Source organism: Sorex araneus, chromosome 1 (assembly GCF_027595985.1).
Source record: "Sorex araneus isolate mSorAra2 chromosome 1, mSorAra2.pri, whole genome shotgun sequence".
NCBI lineage: Eukaryota > Metazoa > Chordata > Mammalia > Eulipotyphla > Soricidae > Sorex > Sorex araneus.
In genome coordinates this window covers 421,873,351-421,893,077 of record NC_073302.1, presented here as the reverse complement: position 1 = coordinate 421,893,077, position 19,727 = coordinate 421,873,351, and positions in this window count along the sequence as shown.

The window sequence follows — 19,727 nt, the reverse complement described above, 5'->3', positions numbered from 1 at the left end:
ATCTTTTTAACATATGTTCAGTAAGCGAAATAATATTTGTATTTGTCTGATGGCTCCTGAAATTACTATCCACAAATAACTAAACTATTAAAGCCATTTCTTTTTTTTGTTTAGTACCAACTGATTGTACTCTGCTTCTGAGATGTAATGGTAAAATCGAGTTGCTCAAACTACTGAATTATTTCTGCAGTTTATTTATTGGGGATGTTATGTCACTTTAGAATTTGCATAACAAATTAACAATGTTGTATATTTGTTGTGACATTTCAATGAAGCAATATTTATTTTAAAATCTCTATGAAAATGCATATAAAGCCGTTCTGAACTTGCTATCCTAATCTATATTTATTTTTACATTGAGGATGATTAAGACCCCTATTTCTGACTATGGTGTGATAGAAGAGATCCCATGGAGAACACATTATAATCAGACTGAAATTTAAAACCAAAATGCCTACAAGACCACAACAGCTCTTCGATTATCTCTCCTTATAACTTTTCTGGTGATCTTTGTTCATTTATTGTATGTAGAAGCTTTAGCCTTTTAGGGTCCTTTGTCTTATATGCCTACAATTTGTCATATATATCTATATACATATAGACATATATGATTATATATTCTCCTAGTACACATTTTTAGGGTAAATTTTATAAAATATTACTTTATGAAACCTGAGAAAGACCACAGACCATAGGATCCTTTTGCACTGCATGTGGGGAACCGAGAGTCTGTTCTCAGATGCCTGCTAGTAATCCTGAGCCTAACAGATATGATCCCAGAGTGCAAATCCAGGAGTATGAATTGAACAACACTGGTATGACCCAAAAACAAAACAAACAGTCTCCTTTGTACATAGAAACTTAATAAGGATTATGAGTTTATCTAAACATAACTCTATTCTTCTATGTGCTCAGAAACTTAAATCAGAGTATGTAGTTATAGTTCAGAAGGTGAACTATAATTCACATTTCCTTCATGACTGGAACATACTATAAACCAAGAATGAAAAAATATAGAGCTAGATAAGCCAAGTTTGTTGAATAGTCCATAGTCATACTAGGATTAATTATATTTTAGATATTTTTTTAAAAAATTAACAACTGTATGATGAGCCATTAAAGAAACATTCAGATAAAAATGAAACAATATAAAATCTAACTGCACTGGAGTCAGATCAATGATGGAATGATGGAAATACATTTCCATATCGGACACACTAATAGCAAATCTACATGATTATGTCTTCAAGCATCATGATTTTATCAGCAGATCAACCTAATTGAAGCCTTAATGTACAGAGCCTTCATTTGTCTGCCCCTTTTCATTTCAATGAATTTATCCATGAAGATGAAAACTCAAACTTCAAGTTGTTTCCTTTCAACTTGACAAAATATTTCTTATTTATCAAATATATCTACAACTTTCTGTCTTTGATTGGTAACTAACATCATAGGTGAGATACAAACAAATGAATTTTGGAAATTACAGTTGTAAGCAATAGTTTAGAATCTTGGTATTTTTACATTAGATGAGGTTATATGTTACTTTAATCATAAAGAATTCTGTTCAAAAGAGAAAAAAATGTTGAGTAAAAATCATAAAAAGTAAACATCAGTGTATGAAGATAAAGTTGAGTTACTCTTAGCAGTAGGATATTGAACATATGTACAGGATATCACCAATCATTAATAATTATTTATTTTCATAAAATAAACAATTGAGTTAGTATATAAGTGTTAAAATATATAAAAGATGCTAACCTAAAAGAGAAAATAATTTACTGTATGAAGTTTTTTTCATTCTTTGATATATGCCAAATATTTGTAGTTTTTCTTACCCCTGTACGAGTTAATAAAGACTTGAGCACACTTATCCTTGCAGATAAAAAGAGCGGGTAGTTCATCTGTCATCTCACCAAGAACAGAGGTAACCAAGAGTGCCCTTTTATAATCACCTGAGAGAAGAGAAACAGGAACTCAGTTCCAGGGTGATGATCAGCTAAGAACAAGACCAGATGATGACAAAATGGGAGTGCCACGGAGACTCACTAACTTACTACTCAGAGAAGGCACAACCACTGAAAGCAATCTCACTGTATTGGGAAAATCAACTATAAAAATATGCAAGGATGTATATTATGATATGAAGTAGGTTTGTCATGCATCAATTTCAAAATGTAGCACTCTAGCACCGTCACTGTAGCACTGTCATCCCGTTGTTCATCGATTTGGTCAATCGGGCACCAGTAATGTCTCCATTGTGAGACTTGTTGTTACTGTTTTTGGCATATCTAATACACCACAGGTAACTTTCCAGGTTTTGCCATGCGGGCAGGATGCTCTCGGAAGTTCAGAATGTAAAAACAATAATTTCATTTAGACAATATGACTTACAAAGTTACTTAAAATAATGTTCCCAACTTGAATCCAACATTCCATGATCCCATTGTTCAACAAATGAACCTCAAGTCAATTCCTGCCAAATTTGATAGATGTATTTTCAAATATATTTAAGCTAGTTTAGTCCCATGTTTTCAGTACTGTGGGTCCACTAGGTTTTATCTTCACAATGACAAGTTTTGATAAAATATAATATTTTTCTAATCCTGCTTGCATTCATTGCTTTTAATTAATTTTTGAAATTAATTTTAATTAATTGCTTTTAATTAATCTGTAAGTTGCAGTTAGATTTTAAAATTTGCACCTATAAAATGCCTTAATCAATAAAATGTTTTATACATTGAAGTATTTGATTGTCATTACTTAGGACAGATGATAGATTTTTCTGCTTAACCCTAAGCTGTATATTCAAATTAGATTTTATTAAAGTACTATAATTTACAAAGATATTCATAGATGACTTTTAAATATACAATGTCCTCACAATAATCCCACCACTGTTGTCAAGTTCCATTCACCAACGTTTGAAAGTTTCCTCCCCAACCATTCAGCCCCAGACTGCAACTTGACAATGACCTTTGTAAGTTTGGTTGTTCAAGTTCTGATATATAAGTACAAAGTTGTTGATTCTGCGATAGAATCAATCACAATCAATCAATGTGATTGATTCTGAATAGTTAGCTAGCTCATTCCTTTATGACACTGATGTTCCTGAATCCCCTTGAACCCTGCCACCTCCGCTTCTCCTGGCCTCCTCTCATAGGTCTCTCATCTCATGCACAAATGCCCATGGTTCTTCTCTTTCTCCTTTCTCTACATTACTAATGTCATATTATTAATGTATCAGGATCTGCAATGTTATTCATAGTTGGGTTTTAGACATACGATGTGCCAGTACCAATCCCATTACCAGCATCTTCTTCTCTCTTGAGTTCTTGGGCCCCCACTCAGCCACCACATATTCGTAGCTTGGCATCTTGAGAAGCAACTTTGTAAATTGGGAATATATAATTTTGAATCTTGTTTTTAGTTTTGTTGATGCTGTCGCTTGGATATTTATCTATACCACTCCTTTAAAACAAGATGTACTCAAATTCACTTGACCCTTGCTACCCATAGTTTCCAGTTTATATTTTCTTCAACCCCCCCTTGCCCCTTCCTTCCCACCATGCTTTCTTCTCATCTTTGCCCTTCTTGTACATTCTGGGTTTAAAGTGATGTACACACATCCCCCCCATCTTTTCAAACAGTACACCATTTCATCTAGGTATTCCATATATTACATATAAATGAGACCATTCTGAGTTTATTTTTCTCTTTCTGTTTATTTCATTAAACTTGATAAAATTATTTCCATCTATGTTACAATAAATTGCATGAGTTCAACTTTCCATACAGTTGTGAAGTATTCCAGTGTGTGTGTGTATATATATGTATATATACATATACTTATGGGCGTTTCTAGGACTACTTATCTATGGTTGAAAACCTCCACATAGGCCTGTTTCACCTGACTAAAATAAAAAGTTACCATCAAATATGCTAGAAAGTAAAATATATTTACATAAACTAGTAAATAGTTTTTATATATTAGTTTTAAAGTTACGTAGAAGAGCCTTTGTATTCTTCAGCTAAAGCATAGTAAAAGAAGCCAAATACATTCAGGACATCTAGGACAAGGATAGTATGACACATAAAAATATGTTATTTATAACAAATTATTAATTTTCAATGAAGAGAGCATTCTCTAAATTCAGTATATATTTTTGTATATAACACTGAATATAGATGACAGTCCAATACGTCATTCTTTAAGGATATGAAGGACATGATAACTGATTTTCCAGACTCATAGGGACCCAACTGGATGCCAGCTCACCAGGCCTAAATAAAATAAATGGTCAAATACCTGTTCTGAACACCTACTGAAATCTTATCTGAAAAGTAGAGCGTAGATATTCTCAAGAAAAAGACTTCAAGTGAACTTCTAAAATTAGAAAAATCAACAACTAATTATAAAAATAAATATTTGTTATTGAATTAAAAATGATTTGAGGCAATTCCATGACACAGCAGCCTGTGGGTTGAAGAAAATTATTCAGATTTTCCAAATGAACAAAAACACATTACAAAGCAATATAATATTTATCATCTGACCAAAGCTACCATAAAAACAGTTCTAAATAATTTTAAGGATGTTTCTATTTATAATGCACATTTATTGGACAGATCATGACAATACAGAGATGAAATTGAAAGAGTTGGCTCATTTACTAAGAAGGAAGTTTTAATGTTTTAACTTAAGAATACTATATAGGTCTTTACTTTTAATATTTTTACTTCAGCTAACTGAAGTTTTCCTTCCAAAAACTGGAATTGGAGCTCAAATTCTTAACTTTTTCAAATTATGCATTAACTTACACTCCAGGAAAATTGTGTTGGTGTAACAATTTGGCAATATTGGGTCTTAAATACTTAATCATAATGGTTGCAACCTTTCAAAATTTTCAGTGATTCATAATTTTTTACGCATTTGGTTCAAATTATTAGAGGTCACTATGACAATTAACTTACATATCCTATTTTGATCAGGAGCAATCAAATGCATCAACTGACACTTATTCACAATATATATCTCAAAAACGAATACCTTAGAATAAGAACACCTTTAACTGAAGAGACAAAAACTGCAACAAAATTTAAGATCAAACTTATAATTCAGTGGGTCGAATTATTACTAGGAGTATTCTATCACTTACTGATTCAATATTCTATGACAGTCATATTCAGACTGATGAAATGAAATGCATATATGTAACCTGCCTTTCTCCAAACACGATAAGAAAAAGTGGGAGATGAGTGGAGTTTTCAATACTTAGATTGTATTGTTCATGATAGAGACATATGTGATATTAGGCAGAGGTCAAAAGTTTTTGCATGTACTCTGAACCAAACTAAGTAGGAAAGTCAATAGTCATGTGCCTGTTTTTTCTTCTTTTCCACAATTCTTTTTCTTCTCAGTCTCTCAACTGACTTAATCCTGATAAGATGCCACGAAGTTGCTATATGCATTGTCCCATTTTACAAATGTTACTCAACTTCTTTCTATCAGGTAAAGGAAATTACAGTCCAATTTCTTGGACTCAGATTTCAAAGCCATATCAACTCCATTGGCAAACACCAAGACTGACATAGCTCATCAGTTCAGATGAGGACATTGAACCAGTCAGAGTGAGACCAGGTGAGTTCTTGAGATCTATAAGTCTGTTCAAATATTTGTGTAGATGACCTACTGACATCAGTCTCTTGAAGACTTGGTATCCACAGCCAGTCTTACCATTGAAAGAAACTCTGCCATGTCATTGAGAACTACACAAAGTACAAATGTAAATCTCATCTCAACTGTTCCTTCCTTATTCAGTGTACATACATGATGCAAAATTGTGTTACTAAGACGTATACATTCTAATTTTTTTCAGTATCTGATTATCAAATTTGACAACACTGTTTATAACAAATACACCATTTTCTCTAAGTATCCATTCAAATGATTCCAAAAGAATTTACTGCTTATTTATTTTCTGCTAGGCTAAGGTATGACCAAAAATCATTCAAATATAACTAGCATGCTTCTTGATATTACTGAGTTTCCTGCATATGTAAAGACAGATTCTGTAAAAAATGACAACATAGTGTATGAGCTCCGAATCATCTTTAATAGAAATTAGAAGTGGTAGAAAAGTATTTGAGTGTTATGAAAGAAGCTATCTATGTGATGTCTTCAATATTTAATAGTAAGTGGTACAAGGACACAAAATGGGAGTTTTAGAGGAATAGAAAGTAGAATGTGATTATTAGATTTTTTAACTGCATATGAGCACATCGGGTAGGGAGTTTTCCTTGCACGAAGTCGACCGGGGTTCGATTACTCTGTCCTTCTCAGAGATCCTGGCAAGCTACTGAGAGTATCCCACATGCAAGGCAGAGCCTGGCAAGCCACCCATGGCGTATTCAATATACCAAAAACATTATCAACAATTCTCACAATGGAGATGTTACTGGTGCAAATTGATGAACAAGGGGAGGACAGTCCTACAGTGTTCTGATGGTAGTCAGCTTCTGAGACCTTTTCTGACTCTGAATGAAGGGAGACTTCTAGGTTTTTATGGATGCAACATTTTGAGCTTCTTTAATCTGAGTGTATTCAATACACAAATCAAGGATGTTCTTCAGAATGATTTCTTTGATTATAGATCTTCATTCTATCTCTATAAAACTAAAAAAAATGTAAAAATCCTAGAAATCCAAACTTTCCAGTAGTGGCAGGCAAAAAACTAAATGCAGATAAATCTATGGCATTTGGGTATGCAAATAAAGAAGTAGAAGACAGAAAAAAACAAATCAAACAATTCCATTCACACCATACCTGCAAAAAATCAAGAAACTTGAAATTTATAAATGAGATTAAGTACTCATGAAATAAAATCATATCACAACTAAAACATGTAAGAAGACCCAAGGAAATGGAAACTCATTCCCTGTTCTAGAGAAGAGAGACTTATATTGTCCTAATGGCTATGCTACCCATAGCATTATAGAGATTCAATAGAGACCCATGATATTTTTTAGAGACAAACCAAATGTTGTTAAACTTTACATAGGGTAATAAGATTTCAGAATAACAAAAACCATTTTGTGTAAAAATGATATGAGACTTTTCATTTCCCTACATTAAATTGTATTATAAAGCTATTGTATTCCAAACTGTACAGTGATAAAGATTCTCAGACCAATGCAATAAAATTAGAGATTAAATACATTTGCTCCAGAATATATATGATTATGTAATCTTATTAAAGGATATAGGCATATAAACTGAATAAAGTAAGGCCTCTTCAACAATTCGTGTTGGGAAAGCTAATTAGCCACTTGGAAAAACTTAACTCAGACTCAGACCTCACATTTAAAGAATTAGAAATTGCTACAAGGAGCCCAATCAAAATAAACAAAATGACACGTTCACATTAGTGAGGGGTTTATATATATATATATACATATATATAATGTCTTTGTACTATGATATTAATTAGAAAATGTATTTTTTTATTTTAGACAGAAAGCAATGAGTATGGTAAGTCTCCAATTAGTTGAACACAGGACAGAGTGCTGAATTATTTCATTGATTTATTTTACTATATTCTTAGCATCACAGTCTGCATTATTATCAAGGAATCCTCAGCATCCCACACAAAGAGATAGATTTTACTACCCTGACCATTTTCTACCTAGGACATTCCCTGAGTATTGTTGCTACTTTATTGTATTTTAAATGATTCTGTTTGCTTCTTCAATTCATAATCATTTAAGGGCAAGCTTTTAAATTAAAATCAACATCCTTTTTCTGTATCATATTAAATCAACTTAAGTTTTCTTAAGTTTCCTCATTAGTTTGCACTTGAGTTTCAATAATATCATGTTTAACTGCAATGACTAGGGTTGAAGCAAGTGATATGATGAAATGTTTGCAAGCTCTTCTTTGCATTTCATTTTAAGAGATTCACCTGATACTGGAAGGAGCGTCTAAAAGTCTGGCTTATGAGACATGACTGAAATGGTTTTAATTCCTGGTTAAACATAGCCTTCATTACCGTTTATATTGTGAAATCTTAGAAGTGTGTTTTAGAATTAAATGTAGAATATAATCAAGTTGTATCAGCAATGTATTGCAGTCATAGTATAGGGAAAACATATTTCAGTCTTTTTATTCATGCCTTTACCACAATCCCATCACCTTTAAGTACGAAAATTGAAATAGGTTGATGTGAAAGTCACCCATATGCCTTGATTTATTGGCTTATGAAACTGTAATTTACTAAAGGATTAACATATTAGAATAAAACCCTGGGTCCTTTAATCAAGAACTAAAGTGATCCTCTTTTATGATTTTGAAGGGATATTGTCCAAAATGTAGATCTCTGGTCTGAGTATAAATCATTTGGAGTATTTATTAATCAAACTCAGAGAAAAGCACATTTGCAAATGACATGCCTGATTCACACATAACTGAAAAAAATTTAATTTAATATAAGCAGTCATATGAATATGTACACTTGCTTTAGCTCTCAACTTATGAGTTATCCTTTCATGTGAGGCTAAAAATTTTTATGAAATTCATATTTTTATAAACACTATCCTAAATCCTTACTTACTCAATGTCACCCTAGCCATCAAAATGTATAGCCAAGTGCTTGGTCAAGACAAAGAAATGTGCGTAAGGAAAAACTGGAACTTAACTGATTATCTTCACCTGAACCCAGAAAATTTGGGGACTGAAATTGAAGACAGTAAAGAATATAAAGTGATTTTGAAAACTACAGTTCCAGACTTGAATGAATTTGACGAAAAATTTAAGTGCAGCTGTTATTCCAATATGGATTATACAATATGAGTTCTAAACTGAGCATTGAGTACATTAATGTATGCCTTGCTAATGTTTGTATTTCACCTTTCTAGAGCCAATGGACCTAGATCGTGTTTCTTACTAAGAAAAAAGTTCCTTTCTAACTTTTTATCAGTATATCATTTTCCTTACTACCTGAAAGACTTTCTTTGTCTCGAGAAAGCTGTTTTGGGGTTCTACAGAGTCAATATTCAATGGATGTCATTTTCAACATCCTCTAAGAAGACTGCCAGTACAAAAACATTACCAACCACTTACATACCAAAAACAATATAAATGAATGATCTATTTCATTATGTCTTCAATGATAATCATTATGGGGAGACACATCTAGAGGTGTTCAGGTTTGTCCTGGCTCTTTGATCAAGGATTGTTCCTTTAAGTGCTTGGGAGAGCATCGCAAACTTGCCATGGTGTATTCATATGCCAAAACCAGTAACAAGCTGGGTCTTACTCCCCTAACCCTGAAAGTGCCTCCAATGTGGCATCGTTGGGAAGGACGAGTAGAGAGAGGCTTCCAAAATCTCAGAGCTAGGACTAATGGATATGTTACTGAGACTACTCAAGAAATTCGACAATCAATGGGATGATGCCCACAAGATAGAGCCTAGCAATCTCCCTGTGGTGTATTCAATATGCCAAAGACAGCAACAAGTCTCACAATAGAGACTTTACTGGTGCCCACTCAAGCAAATCGATGAGCAATGGGATGACAGTAATATAGTGATACATCTTTTCTTACAACTATGTAGTATTCAATTTTGCATGTATACCATACTTTCAAAATTCACTTATCTATCATTGAATAACTCTCCCCTGGCCTTGTTTAAACTGACTAAAGAAAAAACTTAGAATCACATTTGCTAGTAAGAAAAATAATATTTATATATCAAAGACATGTTTTTATGTTTTCTCCTTTTAAAGTATGATGGAATGAAGATTTGTATTCTTCAACTTATGCATGGAATATGGAGCCAGTACTTCAAGGAGAAATACAGGGCTTTCAGAACAAAAAGAATATGACTAATAAAAACCATCTATCTACAATGAGTTGTTAACTTTACCATAAAGATAGGCTTTCCTAATTCTGAGTATATTTAGGGAGATAACCCTAAATTGGGATCATAGTCCAAAATTTTATTCCTCTAGGAAGTTTAGAGAATCATAACTGATTTTTTTAACAACCTCCAGACCTATATAAATGTCAGTTCACCATGCCTAGGTAAAATAGATGGTTAAATGCCTGTTCTGGAAACCTAGTGAAGTCTTATCTGGAAAGTAAAGAGAGGGATATTCTTCCAGGAATTTTACTTTGAACAACTCTCTAAAATTAACATGAACTGCAACTAATGATAAAACAGGATTTTTCAGTGAGCCAAAAATGACTTGTGGCAATATGTCACAGTAGTACTCTGGATTGAAGAAAATGATTCAAATTTTTCAAGTAAACAAACATCAGAAAAGAATGTCACATTTATCACCTGATCATAGCAAAAACAAAACTGATTCTAGCGGATTCTAAGGAAACATCTCTTTGCAATGCACTTTATTGGATAGGTCACTACAATATGGAGATTAAATTAAAAGACTCAGTACAGTTTCTAAGAAAAAGGATTTAATATTTTAACTGTAGAGTACTATATAGATAATAGAGATTTTTTTCCTTCAGTCTCAATCTTCATACCCAGATTAAATGAAATCTTCCTCTAAATTGAGTGTGGAGCAGGGTAACAGGCACTGGAGCGGGAAAAACCCAACCTTGCAAAACGGTCCTGAAGTGAAACCACTAAAGGGGGACTGGGAAGACATAGCCAAACAGGGCACCTGTATCATGTGTCCGGCCTTGAGCCTCACTCTATCCTTAGTCACATACGCCTAAAACGCAGAAATTGTCATGTATGCCTTAAGCAAGTTATTCTAACCACAATGTATAGCCTTGAAGGGGATTGGACTAATGGCAAAATAGAGAGGGAAAAGTGATAGGTTCTCAGTATAGCTAGGTTTGACTTAAAAGGAAACAATCAATGTGTTTTCACTTCAGTTCTTTAACTTATTTCTATTTACGTTTTAGTAATATAAATAAAAGGCTATACGTAAATATTTTTCCACTGCTTGGGTGCAAATGGAAATGCTGTGGACTTAAATTGAGATATTCTCCACAGGTTGACTCTGGAATCACTTTGATAGTAATTAACATATTTAAGTGTAGGAAGAGGGTCCCCTACACTGGTGGTTATACCCTATTTGAAAAAGAGGGGTTTGTGGATTTTCTCAAGTGTTTGGATTTAAAGACTGAAAAGAAGAAGGCATTGTATGAGAACAAAATTTAAATATACATAACAATTGAATTTAAATGTTTCATAGAACCTTACACAAGATGTTGTGGTGGCGCAATGAAAAACATTGTGAATGGCACCTCCAATGAATGATACAGAAGCAACACACTAACACTATAAAGCGTTTAGGGCTGGGCTCACATCCATATCAGAGCCTCTGAGCACACAGTGACCCTATGGAGAGAAACTAAATGGAAGAAGGAACTAAGTGATCATCCCTACTCACATAGAAACAGGCCTTCCCTCTTTCTCTTAGAAACAGTATCAGGATATTTTAGAAGTTCCAACGAGGATAACGTTAATAAATGGATTTGGACCTACATTGACCTTAATGGTCCTTGGCTTGGAGGAGGCTTTACATAAAAAATAGAGAATCAGGACACATCTTTTGCACTCACGTTCTATGCACACAATATAAAACTTGGTTTTATTATCATCCTCATCTATATAGACATCAGGCCTCCAAGGCGATGAGTTACTTTCTCATAGTCATACAGCAAACAAACTGTTTATTCTATTTTTCATCAATTATTGCACAAGGGAATAAGGGGCCTGACAGTTTAGTGCAAGGGCCTGGAGATGTGTCTACGCAGATCCTGTGGTCCTGCAGGTCACCAGAAACTCCACCACTGAAGCCCAGGAGGACATTAGGTGCCAGGACAGAAATCTTATATTATCTTGCTAGCACCATTGTAATCTTAATAAAACTTACTTATAGCTTTCAAATTTAAAGAATTGACAAAAATAAAAACATCACAAGAAAATCTCATCACATCCCTTTAAAACAAATTCAAGGGCGGGGCTGGAGCAATAACACAGCAGGTAGGGCATTTGCCTTGCACGGGGCCGACCCGGGTTCGATTCCCAGCATCCCATATGGTCCTCTGAGCACCGCCAGGGGTAATTACTGCGTAGAGAGCCAGGAGTAACCCCTGTGCATCGCCAGGTGTGACCCAAAAAAAAAAAAAAACGAATTCAAGGACTCCATCACTAAAAGTTTTATTAACAACCTATTGAACAGTATAATTTAGAATGGATAGAAAGATGCATTAAGAGTAAATACATATATATAGGATTAATATTTATTAAAGAAAATATCAATAGAGAAATAACACGTTTAACTCAATTGTTTCTTAAATGACTTTCCAACTGTTGCTATGAAAGTAATTGTTAGGTGTGATCAACATTTAATGAGAAAGCATTTGAATGAAGTAGATTGCCCGTCATAATTGGATAAGTTTTGTCCAATTAATTAATAGCCATAGGAGTCATAGGGGGGCTGGAGCGATAGCACAGCGGTTGGGCGTTCGCCTTTCACCCGGCCGACCCGAGTTTGATTCCTCCACCCCTCTTGGAGAGCCCCGGCAAGCTACCTAGAGTAGAGAGCCCGCATGGCAGAGCCTGGCAAGCTACCTATGCGTATTGTATATGCCAAAAACAGTAACAATAAGTCTCTCAATGGAGATGTTACTGGTGCCCGCTCGAGCAAATCGATGAGCAATGGGATGACGGGATGACAGTGATAGTGACAGTAACAGGAGTCATAGAGCTGAGTGACAGCACAGTGGATAGGACGGGTAGGGCGTAGTACTTTGCACACAGCAATTCTAGTCTACCCAACAACACTTTTTTTATCAGACATCCATAATCTAAAATCACTTAAGCAGTTTTATAAAAATATCAAATCTCTTTATCAACAGGGAATAGGGATTTAGTTATGTCAGAAACTTGGAAATACAGGCACATGGGTGCATAAGATAATATATATGTACTCACAAATACAGTTTTGTTTCTACTTCTCAAGAGAAACCTCATACCGTATTTTTTCTGAAGCAGGATCTTACTTTGAAAAAAATAATGTGAAAAGCAATCACAAAGTAAACAAAAGTTAATTTTACTCTCCTCTTTTTTCTTATATATCAAGGAAACTTTGTGAGAAAGCAACCAGCATGTTTCATATTAATATCCACTATTATTCCAAAGAAAATTGTAAACAAAAAAAATACATGGAAACATAGAGGATGAAGAGTTCACTATCCAGTGTTTACAATCCTTTATTCTCTATTAGAATTTGTTATTTCATGTCTTCAATTACAGTTCCTGTCAAGATATACTTAATTTGTATGTGTATGTGTATGTGTGTTTGTGAGTGTGTGTGTGTAAGTCGCAACTATTTTAGGATGGCAGTTACTGAAAACTGTTTTCATCAGAACCCATTATAGTTTCTTGAGTTCTTTACAAATACACTCTGAGTAAGAGACTAACACCCAAGAATAGTAGAAATAAGTACCAGGAGCTTTGCTCCATGACTTGGAAGCTGGCTTCACATGCTGGGGGGAAAAGGCAGCTCAAATAGAGAAGGGAACACCAAGTAAAGTGTGGTTGGAGGACCCGCTCGAGATGGAAGATGCATGCTGAAAGTAGACTATAGGTTGAACACGATGGCCACTCAATACCCCTATTGCAAACCACAAAACCCAAAAGGGGAGAGAGTACAAAAGGGAATGCCCTGCAAAGAGGTGGGGTGGGGTTGGGGGGAATCGATGGGGGGTTGGAGGGATACTGGGATCATCAGTGGTGGAGAATGGGAACTGGTGGAGAGATGAGTTCTCGAGCACTGTATGACCAAAACACAAGCACGAAAATATGTGAATCTGTAATTGTACCCTCACGGTGATTCACTAATAAAAAATAAATTTAAAAAAAAAAAAAAAACAAATACACTCTGAATAGTCAACATTTGGGAATGATTTTATTTTCAGGAGTTTAAGATTTCCTCTTTAATCTGAGCTACAAAAAGACTTACACGTAATCTTTAACATTTACATATATAATAGCAATCTGGTTGTGAATAATTTATAAGTAGCAAAGGAATAAAAATAGCTATAATATTTACATGTGAAACTTTATGTACAAAGAATAAAATTGCATAAGAGCTAAAGTGTACACATATAATTAAACATTGGAGAAGGTACTTCCTTGTCCTCCCATACTGTGATATGATACTTACTAGTGACATAAACTGTGCTAATTATGGACCTATTGATATGATCAGATGTTTTGTTTTATTTAAATGATGTATTATGTTGATTGACTTGCAAATGTTAAACCATCCTTACATCTCCAGAATGAATCCTATTTGGTCATGGTGTATAATCTTTTTGATGAGTCATTGGATTCTATCTGCTACTATTTTGCTGAGGATCTTTGCATCCGTTGTTATCAAGGATATCAGCCTGTAATTCTCTCTCTCACTTTTAAAAATTTTTTCGTGGTGTCTCTGTCTACTTTTAGTATCAGGATGGTATTTGCCTCATAGTAATTGTTTGAAGTGTTTCTGTTTCTTCAGTTGCTTGAAAATTGCTTCCAAAAATTGCTTTAAAAACTTGAAAAGGACTGGCAGTAGGTCCTCTTTAAAGGTTTTGAAGAATTCACTGGTGAATCCATCTGGACCTGGGCTTTTGTTTGGGGGAAAACTTTGATTATCACTCAATTTCCTGAATAGTGATAGGTCTGTTCAGGTACTCTAGATTCTTTTGGTTCAATCTTGGGAGGTTATTGGAATACAGAAATTTATCCATTTCTTCTAGGTTCACTTTTTTCATACATACGCTCAAAGAAATCTCTGATGATCTTTTAAATTTCCGTGGTTTCTGCTATGATGTCCCCTTTATGTTTCTGATTCATTTTATTAAGGTTCTCTCATTCTTTTTGTTAAATGTTGCTAGTTATTGATATTATTTATTTTTCAAAGAACAAGCTCTTGATTTCATTCATCTTTTGGATTATATTTTTGATTCCTCAGCTCATTGATTTCTGCTCAAATTTTTAATTATTTCCTTTCTCCTGCCTGATTAGGCTCCTTTTGTTGTTCATTTTCTAACATCTTAAGCTGTGAAGTCAAAAGAAAACTACAATATTCTCTGTACCCACCAAATATTTCACTACTAAAGATGTTTTCGTGCCTTATATGAACAGTTTGTATTTGTATCTATATGTGAACATTTAAGTGACTTCACAATATGTGACTTGATACACTTGCGCAAAGAAATGGAATGGCAATTCAGGGTATAAAGCAGAGCTGAGATCAATGTGAGAACCCAGAATTTGACAATTCAACTTAACATGCTCAACAGCCTATGCTCCTATAAGTGTGAAGGTAAATTTATCAAATGGTATAATCAGAAAACAGATATCTGTTCTTAACTTCTGTTGAACTTTTTTTACATTTTAATGCATCAAAATTTTCCAAAAGTAAAGAATAATAATCTAGAACACCCTCAGTTTACTCTACTGATGTTTGCAAGTGGATAAATTATGCCAGCAGTCTGTAAATACTGAGAATAATTCCATATTAAAAAAAACATAGTTGCTATGAAGGACAGAGAAGAAAATATCAGGAGTGGGAGGAAGAAGAGAAAGGGTTCGGGGGAATGGAAGAAGAAGGTTAGGGGCCTCAGTTAAATTGGTGATATGGGAGAGTAGCATAGCTATATATATGAAACACAGACTCAACAATACTAAAAACATGAGATATGAACCAAGAACTTTTAATAGTGCTTGTTAAGGTTGCAGGTCGAGACAGGGGGAGCGGAGGGAGCACTGGTGGGGGAAGTTGAAAATGGTAGGTTTAGTGTTCAAATATTGTATGCTGAAAGCCAAACTATTAACAACTTTGTAAATCACAGATCTCTAAATTAAACAAATTTAAAATATGCCTCCTATCACCAAGAAATATGGCAGAGTCAGGCAAGCTATCCATGGCATATTTGATATGCCAAAAACAGTTACAACAAGTCTCACAATGGAGACGTTACTGGTGCCTGCTCGAGCAAATCGATGAACAGTGGAACTACAGTGCTATCACCAAGAAAACCAAGGAATTGTAGGGGGTAGAAATATATACACTAAACTAACTGGTACTTCATTGTACTTTAATGTCATTTAAAGTTTTGTGCTATGAAAACACCTTAGTAAGATACCCTATTTTTACGTTACAGCCCAAAATACCGAGATCTGCTCTGTTTTGCAATTTCTCCCTCCATAATCAACCAAAACAAAACTTTTTAAAAGAGCGAAACTATTTTGTATTCTCATAGGAATCCCATAAGGAATATGGCAATGCATTAACTCAGAATAAGATAGATAGAAGTTATTATTTTGAATTGAATAAGTAAGTAACTGGGCCTGAATGTGATTCCTTGAGATATGGTCTTATTCCCACTCAGAAACCCAGAAAAGGACAAAACAGATTTTCTAGTAAGCAAAGAATATTGGTCATTGGTGTGTCAGTAATTATTTTTTGCGCTTTGGGAACAATGAAAAAAGACACTCAGGTTTCTTTGAGTATGAGTATGGACAAGGGGTAGTGCAAAGAGGACAGAGAAGCCTACATTCAACTTGATCACACGAGCTTATGCAGGAGCATGATATATAGGTAAATAGAATTAACACAATTAAAGAGTGCATACTTTGATTAATGATATCATATATTTTATATATTTTTGCCAGGAAATCATGAAAACCCCAAAGCAGAGTTCTTTTATAAGAAAGGTCATGCTTCAAAATCACATAAAATATCTCAAATTCATTTCTGACACTTTTAATTTGCATTACAGATATACTGAACTCACACATTAAGTTGTGATTTTTTTCATTTTCATTGTCTGTCTTCATATATGCCAAAAGCTTACTAATGTCAGAAAGTATTTACTTCTGTTTGAAAGATTTTTTGATCAAACTGAGCCTAGCAGCAAATAAATAGTAAAATCTTTATGAATTATGTGAATGAATACTTAGAGGAAATTATGTGTTTTTGATGCACAGTTGTAAAATTTGATTATCAGAAAATTGAAAAAAACAAAATAATCTACATGTGATTTAGGAATATATACCTGCCATTTTTATAGTATAATCACTTCTTAAGGATTATTTTTCTTCAATATAACTGGAAAATTCATCAGTATAAAATGACTAATAAACATGGATTTGTGCAAGAAACTGAATAATATACCATTGCTACTGTTTTTTAAACATGAGTGTTTTTCTTAATATTTTTGATTTAAAAATACATTATTGACAATAAGTTGGAATGATTGAAATATTTATTTTTATCACAAATATATTTCCACATACTATAGGTCTTGAAATCATTCTTTGAGAATGGCAGGTGTCTCCTTATTCTATGTGTAAATTAATAATATTTATAAATATCCCCCACAGACTTGTAGAAAACATTCAATCAGGCATCATCTTAAAAGCCAATCTCATGGTAATAATGAAGGTCATAAAGTGGAGATTACATAAAAGCATATTGGTTCATTTACAAACTGTGTCATTGCCCTAGTTATTGCCTTAAAAAAAGTGTCTAGTCATTGCAACACATCAATCAGCAACAATTCAAGACTAATTTGATAATGAGAAAGAAACAATATTTTTGTAACTTCTATTTAATCCCTGTGAGTTAAAAAGTTATTCATGATTTGGTTTCAGTTACACAATATTCCAACACCAATCCCTTTATAAGTGTTCCCTTCCCTGCACCAACAACACCAGAGAAATATTATTTTTTTAAATCAAGCTATACTTTGTAACATGTAAGGTTTTATTCACATTAAAAAGGAAGCTTCAAATATAAATACATTTTATCTGAAGTAGCAAAACTTAGTTAAATATACTTAGTTTCCTTAAAGTTTATTTTGCTAAACCTAAATATAAAAATTCAAATTATACCAAATCCTGGTACAGATAGTAAATTGAGTTAGCACAATGGGTTAGTACATAGCTTAGTACATAGATTAATACATAAGTTAAGGTACTTGATTTCCATGCAACCAACTGTGGTTCAAACATCCAGTATCACATAAGGTCCCCCAAGCTCTTATAGGAATGACCCCTGATCACAGAACCAGAGTAAACCCTAAGCACCTCTACTTGTACCTCTCCCCAAAAATAATCATTGGACACATCATGGAATAGATCATTTCATTTATATTGCTTTCAGTGTGTAAGTGATAGGAAGTGTTTTTCCAGTTAACACTCTGGCAGCATTCTTGGAGGCTGTTGGAAATGTATTCCTCTAAATGTTGACACTGATGAAGCCACAATAACCTTTCCAAAAACACAGATAGTCAATGTTGAAGGTAGTGTGGAAATGAGATATTTCTTGAAAAGTTAGAAAGTGACTTTTCACACTAAGAAATACCATCTTAGTCCACTGGCTCTAGAAAGGAAAGACAAACATTAGCAACACATACGTTAATGTAATCAATGTTTAGTTAGAATTTCTTCCTGTACAATCCATATTGTAATAACAACCACACTTAAATTTTGTTTCAAATTCATTTAGGTTGGGAACTGTAGTGCTCTGAATCACTTCATATTATTTACTGTTCCCAGTTTCAATACTAAAATTTTCTGGGTTCAGGTGAAGATAATCAGTTGAGTTCCAGGTTGACCGTGACAAAGCACCTGGCTACACATTTGGGCTGCTAGGCTGACATTCAGTAAGGATTTAGGACAGTGTTCATGTAGTTGCTTAGGTTGTTGCATGATCCCTGTAAAGAAAAAAGTTAAAAACATCAAAAGACAAGTCAACATATATGGGAATCAATTCATTGTGTGAAACATTTCTAAACAAGAATAACCACAATCAGTGCAACAACAAAACAAATTCAGTAAGGAAGAAAGCATTTTGTCCTTTTACTTGATCAAGCAAAATTATTTCAAATGTTTTCTGAAACAGCTCTAAAAAAGTTTACCTACCATTTAATACTACAGATTAATTGCAGAATTGAGGCTTAAAATACTCTAGCCTGGATCTCCTTTGATTTTTTTTATGCACTAATTGGAGTGGGGAAAAGATAAATTTATCTGGAAAAGGAGAGCTAGTATAGAAGGAATGATGCTTGTCTTGAACCCACCTGATTCAGGTTTGACCCCATGTACTGTACTTGAACTGGAGGGCAGTTCAAGTACATCATCATCTATGTGCACAGAGTCAGGAGTAAGCCCTCCAGATAATGGGGTGTGGCACAAAACCCAAATTAGTATATGTCTTACATTATGGGCTCTGTCTTTCTTACCAATTTATCAAAGAATAATGATCTGAATTTAAGGAGCACTAGACATTTTTTAAAATTTTTTATTTTATTTTATAAAGTAGTTCACAATATTTAGTAGAGCACTAGACATTTCTTATCCAGGTGACCTTCGGCAAATAAATCTACCTGACTTTGTTTTAACTTTATCATCTGTCAAATAAGGATAGTTATAGGATATGTCTCTTAGTGTTGTAAAATGACAAAATAGAAATTAACACACAAAATATCTAGGACAAAGCCTAGCATTTCATAACTTGATCATCAATAAATTTAATGTAATAAAAATATAATTTGTCAGAAAAAAATTAAACCTCACTGGAAAGAGTATATAAATTGAGAGCATAAATAAGTGTGTGTATGTACACACACACACACACACACACACACACACACACACACACACACATGGGCTGGAGTGATAGCACAGCG